Here is a 12,839-nt window from a genome sequence, read left to right on the forward strand (position 1 = left end):
TGGGTGGTAGGATTTCGGATGTGGGAGAAATTGCTTAGTTGAAGCAGTTTTATTTTTGGATCCCCCAGACCAGGTTACGAATAGAAAAGAGTGTATACAGTACAGAGCTCTTGGAGGAGGGATTTATTGTATTCTTCTTAAGAAGACACTAAAGATAGTTTCTAGGGCCGAGAAATCTACACGGGGTTCATTTAGATCACCACCAATTCTAAAAAAATAAATTCTGGATATTCATTGAGCTTTAGCATTTGGGGTCTAGGTTTCTTTGAAATCATCTCAGCAGGCGTTCTCCTATATCGCTCCTAAAGCGCTAAACGACCTCCCTCTCTCCACATCAGACCCTCCTCCTTTCTTCCTCAATTGCACAAGAAGCTGAAGACCTGGATTTTCAATTAACCAACCTACCTTAGCCAGGGTGAGGCGCGCACACCTGCTCAGCGCCAGGATACTCTCGCAGGTGATAGTGCGCATTACACACACACATAACGTAACATCATCGCGGTCTTGATTGGGCAGAAGATAACCTTGCATTAGTGGCACTGTTCTTTTAACCGCTGTGTGATTTGGATGTTATCAACTCAGACTTAAAACTTGGTTGAGGAGCATCAGCCAGTTGTCCGCCTGCCCCATTTAGAGTGGGCAGACAGCAAGTTGTCACTGTCCGTCACCGTCAGGTAAAACCTGGAAGCAAGAGGCGGTGGAGCTGTGAAATGAATCAGAGACATCGAGGCTGGCTCTCTGAGATCTTGACTCAGTGGCCAGACCCTACTGTGCCCAGTAGGCGCCTCTGCTTCAACCGATACTACAGAAAGGAGCGGCATGTAGCAGTCAGAATGAACACATTACTCATGTGAGCATCAGCGTGATTAGATCACACTGTTTAGCTCTGAGAGCACAGGTACTGTATTGTCTAAGTTTAAGAGCTTGGAATTTTTACAAGATGTGGCCACCTGGAAAATGACTCATTTGTCTTCAGCTGTAATAGCCCGAGTAAAACTGTGCACATTGCAGAATCATTCAAGTGTGTGATCGCCTTATTAGTGTTCAGTGTCGCTTTTTGTAATATCAGTGCTTTCCCAGTGTCCTCACATACAATTCAGCATTGGAAAGTCACCCCACACCGCAGGCTGTAGGGGCAGCGCGTCAATGTCTACACAGGCAACTGCGAGGCCCCCACATGACTGGTGCGGAGGGATTCTAGCCCCTGGGATCAGCACACAACATCCCTACAGACACAACCACCACGTGCTGCTGTAGATGAATACTGCTCCTGCGAACTGTGTCTGACTGTGAACAACTGCAATATTTCATTTCATCACATACAAAGCTGGCAGTCATACCTGTGTAGGCAATATGTCTGGTAAATGATGCCATAACATTACCTATTTGGCCCCATTTAGAAAAGCAAATACCCCCACCCCCCTCTAAATCATTTGGAGAGATTTGGGCTTATGGCCACACTTGTATTGGAAAAAGCTCCACCATGGCTGATTTTGTCGTTCCCATTTTAAACATTGCCTGGTATGACAGCACACGTCTATTCATGTTAGCATTTGCTCTTTGTGTGGCACCGCACTTAAAGCATTCTGGTACTTGTAGTGTTTTATATTCTCAATCTAAAATAAAAGTGTAAAGGAGCAGGATATGGTGCCTCACAGTCATTGCCAAACCCACACGGTCATTGTCAGTAATTTTGGCTGCTTACTACTGGTCAGTGAACCCCGGATGTACTCATATGCACATTTCATACATGTTGGCATCGTAGAGAAGTGTCATGGCCAGGGTACCAGAGCCTGGTGACTCGCGTCAGTTTTGGCCCAGTAATTGCCATGAAACAAGGTGCATGTACAGAGGGCTCAGACAATCCCATCATATTCAGGCAGCAGCCTCGCCGAGCATTCAAGTAACCACTGCTCAGAATTCTTCTAATACTGTTAACCGGGGGCGCCACAGCCGCCGACGAAACCTCGTCACTATTAAGCAACTGAACTGTGAGTAAATTAAACTGCATCTACCTCAGAGCATTGCTGGAGGACTGGTGCCACATTTGAGGACGTGAACCAGTGTGAAATGTTCTTAAGGACTCTTTTTAAGCAAGTGGGAAGTCAGTCTGTTGTCTGAGAAAGTGGGTTCGTTTTGTTTTTAATCAGAGTGACAATGACATCTGACCCGGAAGGATTACGCTTCTCTGAACTTCTCCCAGTACCGCCTGAGCCTGGACTTCAAAACTAAGGTAATTTAAATGTGAGTAGCCCGAACTACAAAAAAATAATGCATTTACCATAATTCATTGCGGCGGTCCGATTCAATATGTGAGTGCGACTGGAGCTGTGAAAAATTCCCAGCTCTGCGAGGATCGTGAGTCATCCCTTCAGGAAAGGTCACTCACAATGGGTCAGACGCTGGGAGAGGCTGAGCTTGATTTATTTAACGGTAAAGTAAACATTACTCCAGGCATTATTTCAGTCATGCGACGTTACTCATTCTTATTGTGTGTGGAAGACAAACCTGACTGACTGTACTTTTTATTTAAGTACTGGGATGAACTAACATCCAACTGATGTTATGAGGCACCGCAGTGACTAAAGAGGAAAAATATGCACATTGTGTAATTTCGTCGCCTGCTTCACGCAGGCACATGGCCGAGAGCTGCAGGACGCGTGTGAAGATACAATTACACAACTGTAAAAATTCACCTGTGAGGAAACGCGATACTCCTGTCCTGGTAGAGCTTGGAGTCGACCAAAAAAGGATGAAAGTGCAGTGGCTGCTGTGGATGCGTTTCTGGAGGCCGCAGGCTCAGTGTGGCCAGCGTCGGGTTGGTTGGTAGGGCGGGCGGGCGGGCGGGCGGCCATTGCAGAGGGGCCTGTGGCAAAGCCCAGCTGGGGATTTCAGCTGTAGATTAAATCACAACAATTGCCTGGCCAGCTTGGCTGCTTGCACTTGTCCCTAAAGCTTGTTTCCTTGTTAGACCGAAGGTCAGGGGTCAATATGTTCATTACCTTCAAGGACAGGTGGGGAGGGAGTGGAGCCCAATCCCCCTCAATCCTTCTGAGGGCAAGGACGAACAATTTCAAGGGCCCTGGGTTACTGAGAAATACATTCTCCCTGGATACTCAACTCACACAAAAATGTTTTCCACACCCCTACACAATGGTCTTTGGTTAGGGCACGGCCAAGCCTTCTTAGTGCTAAAGAAAATAATTTATTTTCTTTATATGACCCTCACCTACTCTAATAGTGGCATGCTTCGTTATTGGGTCCCATTTGGCGCCTATTAGCCAAAGGGAGCTTAACTGGATTTCGGGAGCTCTTACGTACCCTGTCGGGGGGTCTATAGAGACAAATACCTCACTAATCACTAAGGTGTCCCTTTATTCTCTGTGATAGTGGGTATCATTAAAACAAATTACATGTGGGGGTCTTTTTCCAAGGCGTTATGGTCCTATGACTCTCTTTCATCAAGACTTCTGTCCACACTAGGTGACAAGACAAATCACACACTTGCAGGGAGCGCACTAACTCGCCTTAGTGGTTAGGTCAGGAACCCAGGATCCTTCCCTTATTTGTTCGTCCTGAAGAAAGCCCAGGACCATTTTTCGGCCAAAGATCAGGGCTGAAACGCGTGGGCTAAAACATGTCGTTGATATTTAAAGAGGATCATAATGCCTTAGAAAAAGACCCCTAGATGTATTTTTTTTTTAAATGATACCCAATATCACAAGAATGAAGGGACACCTTGGTGATTAGTGAGGTATTTTCATCTTTAGACCCCTGCTAGGTTATCCTAAGAGCTCCCGAAATCTGGTTGAGCCCACTATGGCTTATAGGTGCCAAAGTGGGCCCGATGATAAAGCATCCAACTATTAGATTGGGTGAGGGTCATATAAAGAAAATACATTATTTTCTTTATCACTAGGATGGTTTGGTCGTGTCCTAATCAAAGACAAATGTGTAGGGGTGAGGAATATCCTTTTGTGTGAGTCAGAGGACAATGTAACCAAGTACAGAGCCTGGCGGCTCACTGTCATGTGCAGTAGGGCAATGCGCCAAACTGAGCAGGCACAACATACGGAGGGTCTCTGAGCCTGACCGTGAGGCCTCTGTGAGTGGAGGTACTGTCTTTGAGTATTACAGCTAGCACTAATGTTACCTAGGGTGGGATGAATTGGGGCTGTGGTGGCCATCTAAGGGGGCTCTATTTTTGTTTCTAGCAGCAGAAGAGCCCCAGGTGCCCACTTCCATTGTGTCATCCTAAAACTGGGATGGGACTTCTGTTCTCCACTGAAGGAAAATAAAAAAATAATGCAAATAACCAAAATGAGAAAAAATAAAACTTTTTTGGATAACTGTAAACAATTATTTTTTTGAAAATATTACTGTGAAAATCATTCACCCTGGGACAAAATGACAAAGGAACAGGAGAATAGACCTGCTGGAGTGTAAAAAAAAAAATGGACTGAGTAAGGAGCACAATGTGGAGAGAGACAAAAGGGAGAAGTGAGACAGCCGAGTGAAGAAGAATAACAAAAATATAAGAAAGTTGAAAAGGAAGAAGGAAAGCAAGGGTGAGAAGAAAAGAAAAAAGGTATAGGAGGGATGATAAGAATGCTAGAGATGCAGACGGATGAAGGGAGGAAGGGGAAGAGATTAAGGAGAAGGCGTGATGGAAGAGTGGAGAGGAGGGTAGAAATTGACAAAGGGACCACGAGCTGGAAAGCAAAAGTGGAGAAGAGGGAGACAGGAAAGTGGGAGAGGATGTGATGTAAGGGCCAGTGCTGCTGACTTTATAACTGGGGAACCAGGTTTGAGTCTTGGGGCCGGCTCAACATCCTGTAATTCTGGGTAAATCACTTAGTCTCCCCGTGCCTGAAAAAAAATATATGTGTGTCCTTGAGCAATGTAACAGGTGCTCATGTAAAGTGCTCCAATACTTTCAGGTAGAGTTTGTGCTAAATAAAAATGGAAAAAAAGTGAAAGGCAAATGAAATGGTGGGGAGGTAGGCAGAAGTAGGTGTTAAATGTATTCTGGTCTATAAGAAAACAAAGAAGGATGGATACTACCTCACATGGACTATTCTAATTCTCTCCCTCAGTATAGGGATTACCCTAGAGGATGTTGGCATGCCAGGAGGTAGTGCCAAATGCAGAGTACAAATCCACCGTAGAATTTCCTTCCAAAGAGATAGAATGGTAATGGAAATTCCAGCCGTGGATTCTCCTTTGGTTTTAACGCTTCCTCCAGGCAGAGTAGCACTTTCTAGAACTGTATGAAACAAAGCAATAGAGGAGACACAACAGAATATAGAAAGGAGGCTGACAGAAGAGCGCAAAACTGGAGAAAAAAGGGTTTTGCAAGAGAGAGAAATTAAATAAAACTCCAAGGAGAGATACAAAATGACCGGAGAAATTAGGGCACAGGAGATATAAAAATAACTGAAGAAACAGCCCACATGGGAGACATGAGAGAGGGGTTTGTAGACAACAAGATAGAAAATGAGAGAGAAAACTATTTAGACTGAGTGAAGGACAGGCAGAATGAGAGACACTAAAGGGAGGAAAAGAGGCAGAGAATGAGAGTAAGAGGAAGAACTAGCGAGAGGTGCAAAAAGGTAATAGGGAGAATGAGGGAGGGGCAAAAAGTGATAGGGAGAACAAGAGGTGTGTACACAGCAGGTAGGGAAGTGTTACAGAGACAGAAAGGAAGCAGGTAGGGAAGTGTTATAGAGACAGAGAAAGGAAGGTAGAGAGGATAGAGAAAAATGTTTCTGTTATAGATGGATAGACAGAAATACAGAGAGCTAGAGAATGATGACGCAGAAAAAGAGGGTCCTACATATATTCATACATATTGCATAATCAAACATATAATATAGAGTGATGTTAGTAGAAGAAATAATGTACGAGGGAAAATGTGCCCTCGGGGTAGTTCGCCATCATTGTAAACGAGCTTTATTAATCATGAAGTATTGAAAATGTAGTAATCCGTCATAATTGCAAATGTGTGCCATGATTTCTTGCTTGAAAACTGTTTTGCTTAGCTTACATTTAGTACAGGCTTTGGCCTAGTTGCCTGGTCTCAAATTCTAACTGCGTGGTTTTTTTCCTTGAACTAATGAAACATATATTCTTGCTTGAAGTTGTATTTTTCCAGTAGAGCTGACTGGTACACTTATCTCCAAGGTTTCGTGCTAGGCCGGTTTCATCCCCTTTGATACAAGGTCAGTCTCTGCAGGTGCGGATAATGAAGGTACAGATAGTAAAATAATTGGCAAACCATGATACAACTTGTGTTCCAAGGCTCCAAGGCTAATGTATGCACAAATAAGTTCTAGTAAAAGGCAATTTTTCATTGGACAATTTGAAGCCAACCTATGAACCCTCCAATGGAAGACCCTGCAAGATTTGGAATGTTTCTTACTTAAACCCACCGAACAAAGAGAAGTCAGCCATTTTTCCTCGATGCCAGTTTGAAGCCTGATGCCAGACTCCATTTTGGACGACACCCTGATACCCTTTTCTCTATCCGAGAGAAAGAGACTTTAAGAATTCTCACCCTAGAGACCTTAACTTTGATTTGCCCCGTCTTGCCCATGCAGTAACTTTGCCCCATCCTCCTTGCCGCTGCAAGGAAGCTTGCCCTTAACTTTGCCCCTTCGAAACTTGCCCTATGCTGATTAACCGGTACCTGAAGGACGAAGACTTTTCTTGAATGCTGATTGTATTTGGTAAATATGAAAGGATAAATGTATTATGCATTGTGTTTTTCCTTTTAGGTACCAACTGCTATTTTGATAAGGCCCTAGCTAGAAGTTTTCCAAATTTGTGTTGACCAAATTCGTTTCGCATGAAGTCCCACATGTCGATGCTAATTAGAGGTTAGTCGAGGTATACATCCAATGTACCATGCCGAATTGAAATCTTGTTATGCTGACCGAATGTATGCAATTAGTCAAATACAGTTAGTCACATTGGTAATTTGCATTGCTATAACAGAGTGTATCATCATTCAAATTTTGCGTAGATTGCGTTTCTTCCGCCGTTATGGACAGCTAGTAATGTTCATATACATATATCAATTGGTCTTGAGACATATATATATCGTGCTAGCTTTGTTAATATAGGGAAATAAATTCACTAACTTCTAATAAACTGGTGTGGTTATTCATGACTGAAAGGTCATGGTGCGCCGAAATGCCAACTGTTATTGATTTCTGATGTGCTATATTGATCTATCAATCAAGTACTGATTATTGATTACAACGGTTATTGATTTATTGATCTGAGTGACTCGACTATTGAGGATGAGGAGAGCCTGACTCGGTTAAAAGATTCACCGACCTCCAACGTGTCCAGGTACAGGTAATTTTATAAGGGCTGGACGCGTTACCAAGAACGAGAAGGATAGGTGCGCTTGATGATAGTGAAGGTGAAAGAAGAGAATAGAGAAAGGAGTGAGAAAGTAGAAGGGATGTATATGTGTTTCTGTGAGAGAGGGCAACGGGCAGATAATATCTAGAAGATGAATTAAAAAGTTGCATTTGCAATGAATTTCTGAAGATTATCCAGATTAAAAGCATGTCTCTATCCAATACACAAAAGACATAGAGTACAAAGCTGTATGCAGTCCCCAAAGATATCACTTGCAGGGAGGCTCCTGAGTGACAGCCAAAAGAAGAAGCCTTGTATGTCTTAGAGGTGTACAACGGAGTGTGCCTTCTGTAACTTCCCAGGGAAGTTGGCAGTCACCTAAGGGTGGGTGGCAGATGCACAGAATTTGAAGGTGACCAAGAAAGTCACTGGTTCATGGGAGGGCAGGAACTTAATGGGCATTAAAGTGAAGGAAGAAGTAACTTTAGTGACCTGAGGATTATCAGGAGTCTTTGGCACCTAATGTGATGAGCAGGAGCTTCAGGGACATATGTCCTGAGCAGGAGCCTCTTAAAGAGGTTTGCCAAGAGCCTCAGGGAAACAAAAGTAACAAGGAAACTTGTTTACAGCAGGGTAGCCAAGAGCTCGAGGGAACAGAGTAGAGGCCTGGGACAAGAAGGCGCATTAAGGACATAAGAGTGAGCAATTGTTTTAAGGAAATGAAGGGAGCATCAGGGGTCTAAACTGATCAATATCCTTGAAGCTCCTGCTCGCCCCATTATCCTCTGTGGGAACTGGGAGAGAACAGGAGCTTCAGGTCCTTTAGTGAGTAGAGCACCTCGTGATTTCACCGGATTAGGAGACTGAGAATGCAAATGAGCTTAATGGTCCTGCTACTGTGTGAGGAGATTCAACAATAATGATGAGCAAGTGTCCCAAGACTTTAGGACGAGCAGGGACCTTGGTTCCCTGAGGGTGAAGAGAATTCTTCAGGCATAAAAGGATGCCTGTGGTTCCCTGACTCATGTCCTGATGTCATACAGGACATTCAGGAATCTTGGGGGGAGCACAGACTAAGGGACTAATGAGTGACTAACAAATTCAGGGACCCAAGGTGGACAATTGCATAAGCCTGAAGATCAGGTGAGGAGACCTGTGTATGAGGTTCAGTGGAATAATGGTGTTTCTAGACGCTACAAGCTTAGAAAGCTAAATTTAGGAGAGATTTCTCCCCAAATTACTCTCCTGATACTAAGCAACGTTTCATGAAAGGTCTTTATCCACAAATGTAGGCCACTTTTTCTTTGACTGCATAGCCTAATTTTGGTCTCAATCCGACCCTGAGTGTAGCAATAGGAACACGCAAAGCCAGACCTGCTTCCTCTTTCGAAATAAAAAAAATAAAAAACAGAAAAAAATGTGGTGACTGTGAAGAGCCGCCATCGCGAGCCCTGATGTCCGGAGAAGCCTGGACAAGACTTCACCGCTGCCTCAGTGCCCCAGGGGGACTGTATAGCGATCATTATATGGAAGCCCACATAGCTTCCCGGGTAAAGGAGGACGCGAGAGAACCGGCAAGGGAGAGACACGTTCGGAAAATGAAGAGGAGGACGAAGACGCAGGAGACTAGGAAAGACCAGAGGACGGCCAGAGAGACGACAAAAGACCCGAATCAGGGGAAAAAGGGAGAAGAGGCAGAGCAGAGGAGGAGAAGTGGGTGGCGGAGGACGACGAGGAACCTTGAAGAGATGGTGAGTGCCAAAAGGCTCCTGAGCCCTGCCACGCCCCAGGAGGGACGTGGCTCCACAAAGTATGCTCCTTTTTTAGGGGCAGCCATTTAGTGCACAAACAATAGAGTGCTGTGAGGGATGAAGCGGTTGAAGGGACGGAGAAGTTTCACAAAATGGGCACATAGGTGTCGATGTCACCCAAAGGGAGATCTGGAAGAGATGAGAGCCGGGCGGAGCACTGGAGAGCATGAACTCTACACAAGCAAACACCTCCTAAAACCCTTCTCCTTCATTAGCACTACCCAAACCCCCCCCCCAACCCACCAACAAAGATAGACCCTCTATCATTTGGTCAAAGGTTCAAAAGCACCAGAGTCATCGTCATCTCCACCTAAGATAAAAAGAAGTCGAAAATGTGAGAACGAACAGAAAGTGGCAAGGAAACAAGAGACAAAGACGTTAGAGAAAACAGACTTTTGGAAAACAAAAGAACTCTAAAATGAGTTGATAACCCTACAAAGTCTATGTCCTAGTTCATCTTAGGGACAATAAATTCTATACCCATACCCACAGCTCTGGAGTGACACATACATGTCATGACGCTACTGGAGCCTAGTGTGATCATGCATGTGTAGCATGATGCGACCACCATTTTGTTTCTTTTCAATACATCTACTATTCCAAGATGGCAGATGCCATCTGGAGCTGTAAATAAAGAATGCAAATAAAGATGCATGAAAGTGCTTTGTAAAGGCAGAGTGGCTCATCAGTAAATGGCAGCTGCTGGGTCCTCCCAAAAATATATTTTTTTAAGTAATAGTGGTGGGAGGAGTATGGGGATAGGAGTGGATGTGCATGGAAATCAATGCGGGGGTAAGAGGGAAGCAAAGGGGAGTGGGTGGGGGAGCAATGGACGAGCTTGAGGCCATGGCCTGGAAATTAAAAAAAGACAATTATAAAAACTGCGTTGGGGGAAGCAATGGATGAGCTGGTGTGAAAATGAAGGAACAAGAAGTAGGGGAGAGTGGTGGGTATTTGAGGGTGAAGCTGCACACGAGGAAGAGCAAGAAAATGTGTACTCCTCTGGAGTGTTGAAAAAGAAAGAAAAAAAGTAGTTCAATGATGAAACCAGTGGCAGGATACAAGTCATCAAAGGATAGAAAAGAAGCTAGGCCCCAGGTGAGGAACAAACACAAGACAAGCACTTGCCACAGCAATAGGTGTCACTATGTTTAAAATTACATTATTAAGGCTTTCATTAGCTGCTGCACATAGTTATAAAGTGGGGCATAAGGGGGTATTTGAAAAGGTGCCTGTGTGCCGCTGAGTGGATGGATATGCTCGTGGTGTGGAAAGTGGAGAAGAGCAGTCTGTGTTTGAGCTGAGGAAGAGACTCACCCTTTGCACTGCCTTTTGGCCTTCGTTTTTAATGAGAGAAAAGCTGTGACCTAGCTGGTCCACGAAGGTTATGATGCTCCTGTTGCACTTGAAGAAGGAATTTGTTGCTAATCATACTTCAATTATTATTATTAACGTTGCATAAAGATAACAAAGTAAGTCCATTAAAAATATTGTAAATGTAAACACAAGACAATGCAGAACATGAATATAATGTGCATATGTAAAGTGCAGTGTTCACCCCCAAGCTGGGCTCTTGGCACTATTGACAGGGTCCTTGAAAGGATGAAAGGCTAAGTGAACCCACTTGTAAATGTGTCTGAACAAAAATTCCTGGAGTGGGAGCATTAGTCCACTAAGCTGCAAGACCCAGCAAAAAGGTGAATTTGTTGTTTTAAATTTAGCGCTTTCTAGAGTGGAATATCGCCTTAGCGCCGAGGAACAGCAGCAGGCCACCTTACTGGGTCCAACAACCTAAAAACAGATCCACATGACAGGATACAACGATTCAGTTTTTGCTGTTTCAATGCTTTGTGAGTAATTAATATGCATACATTGTAGGTTGGGATGGGGTACTTTAAACCACTGTATCAAACAGAAGTTCTTTATTTTTCAGTGCAATCCTATCAGAATTATGTTCAATGCAGGTGTAGCACTTATGAAGAGCTATAGTCACCGTACAACCAAACTCAGTTGTGGCTGCAACTCAACATCATTAAAGGAAAAAACAAGTAGATAATACCCAGAAGCACCCAAAGCACACTGAAGACTAGCAACAGCACATAAAAAAAAGCATTGACAAAGGCAATAAGTCGTGCCAGAGACCGAGCTTTTGGCCTTGTCAATGTGAATGCCTTTTTGCCATGTCTAGCAGCACATCTGCAGTTCAGCATGGCTGAAAGTCACTGAAAAAAACACTCTGATGCAGCCCATGCAGGCCACATCATAGCGCTTTTTTGAGTCTCAGGAGGGGTGGGAAAATGAACTCAACATAGCGGGAAGAAGGGACTTGGTGTCAGCTCAACATCCTGTGATTCTGGCCAAGTCACTTACTCTTCCCCCTGCCTATGACAATGAATGTGTCACTGTGTAATGTAACTCATGAGAACGTAAAATCCTCCAATACCATTGGAATGTGCTCACGCAAAGGCAAACTGCAAAGCATGTACTTGATCCATGCTCTGGGGAGGTCTAAACACAGGACGAGGCATGACACATGCATGCCTTGGACAAATGAGGACAAAGGATATGAGAGCGATGATGGAGCGAGCAAATGGTAAGCAACTGGTGAGCCTCTGGGCGGGCTGAAGCCCACAGACTGAACACAACACGTCCCTTCGAGACAACTCGTGCAATGTCTAGCCAAGACCTTAAAATTTTTACACCCCACTTAAAAAAAACACAGATCGGGCATTCTGCGGACAAATCAAAGCACAAAATTACAAGAAATTGGAAAATGATCACACAATGAAAGTAAAGAACTAAACAGAAATTCATAAATGAGAAACAAATAAGACCTAATTAGTTTTAAAAAAAACTCCAGCAATTTTTAAAAGTTAGAACATCTCATTACATACAGTCTGCACTCTACCACATATCTAAAAAAAGACCTGATGAATCCACCGAGGTGTGACCATAGTGTAGGGTTAATTTCAACAACTAATAATTATTGTCACCTTCGTTCTACGGGAAGTGGGAATGAAGAGACAATAAAACATTAAACATACACTGGCATAATAAATATATTTGTTTCAAATACATACCTGGAAACACATTGGTGGCCTCTTTTGAAGGGGGATGAGTCACAAAAAAGTGGATAGAAGTAAGCAGTGGGCACAGTGCTTAATTTGAGCCGATGGTTGCAGACGAGGCCCACCGACACTTATTTACTTTAAAAAAAAAATGTTTTTATTACCAGTCTTTCTTTCCTTTGTTCATTTACCATTTTACAGACGCTAACAGAGTAAGTGAGCAAAGCAATACAGCATGATGCTGTATCATAAGAGTATGTCGACTAGGTCGGTTTAATAATGGAGAGATCTCATACATTAAGCGATAAATGCAGTAGAATAAGTACAGAAGCTGCACAGTAGGTTTCAGCATAGAAGTATAACACAGCACTATAAAATGGCATGCATCATCCCGAAGGCAGAGATTCAGTAACTCCCCATCTCCGTCAAGGGGAACTAATACATGACATCGCCACATATGTAGCCAGTCTACTCAATCCGTATGTAGCTGTATCAAGTATGAGCAAGTATGAACGAAACAGACCCCAAAAGTCACTTGGACGGGCCGTGGGCGGCAGTGTTTCTACATATAATCCTGACCATTCTTCAC

The sequence above is a fragment of the Pleurodeles waltl genome, chromosome 1_2 (genome assembly GCF_031143425.1).
Source record: "Pleurodeles waltl isolate 20211129_DDA chromosome 1_2, aPleWal1.hap1.20221129, whole genome shotgun sequence".
In the NCBI taxonomy this organism is placed as follows: domain Eukaryota; kingdom Metazoa; phylum Chordata; class Amphibia; order Caudata; family Salamandridae; genus Pleurodeles; species Pleurodeles waltl.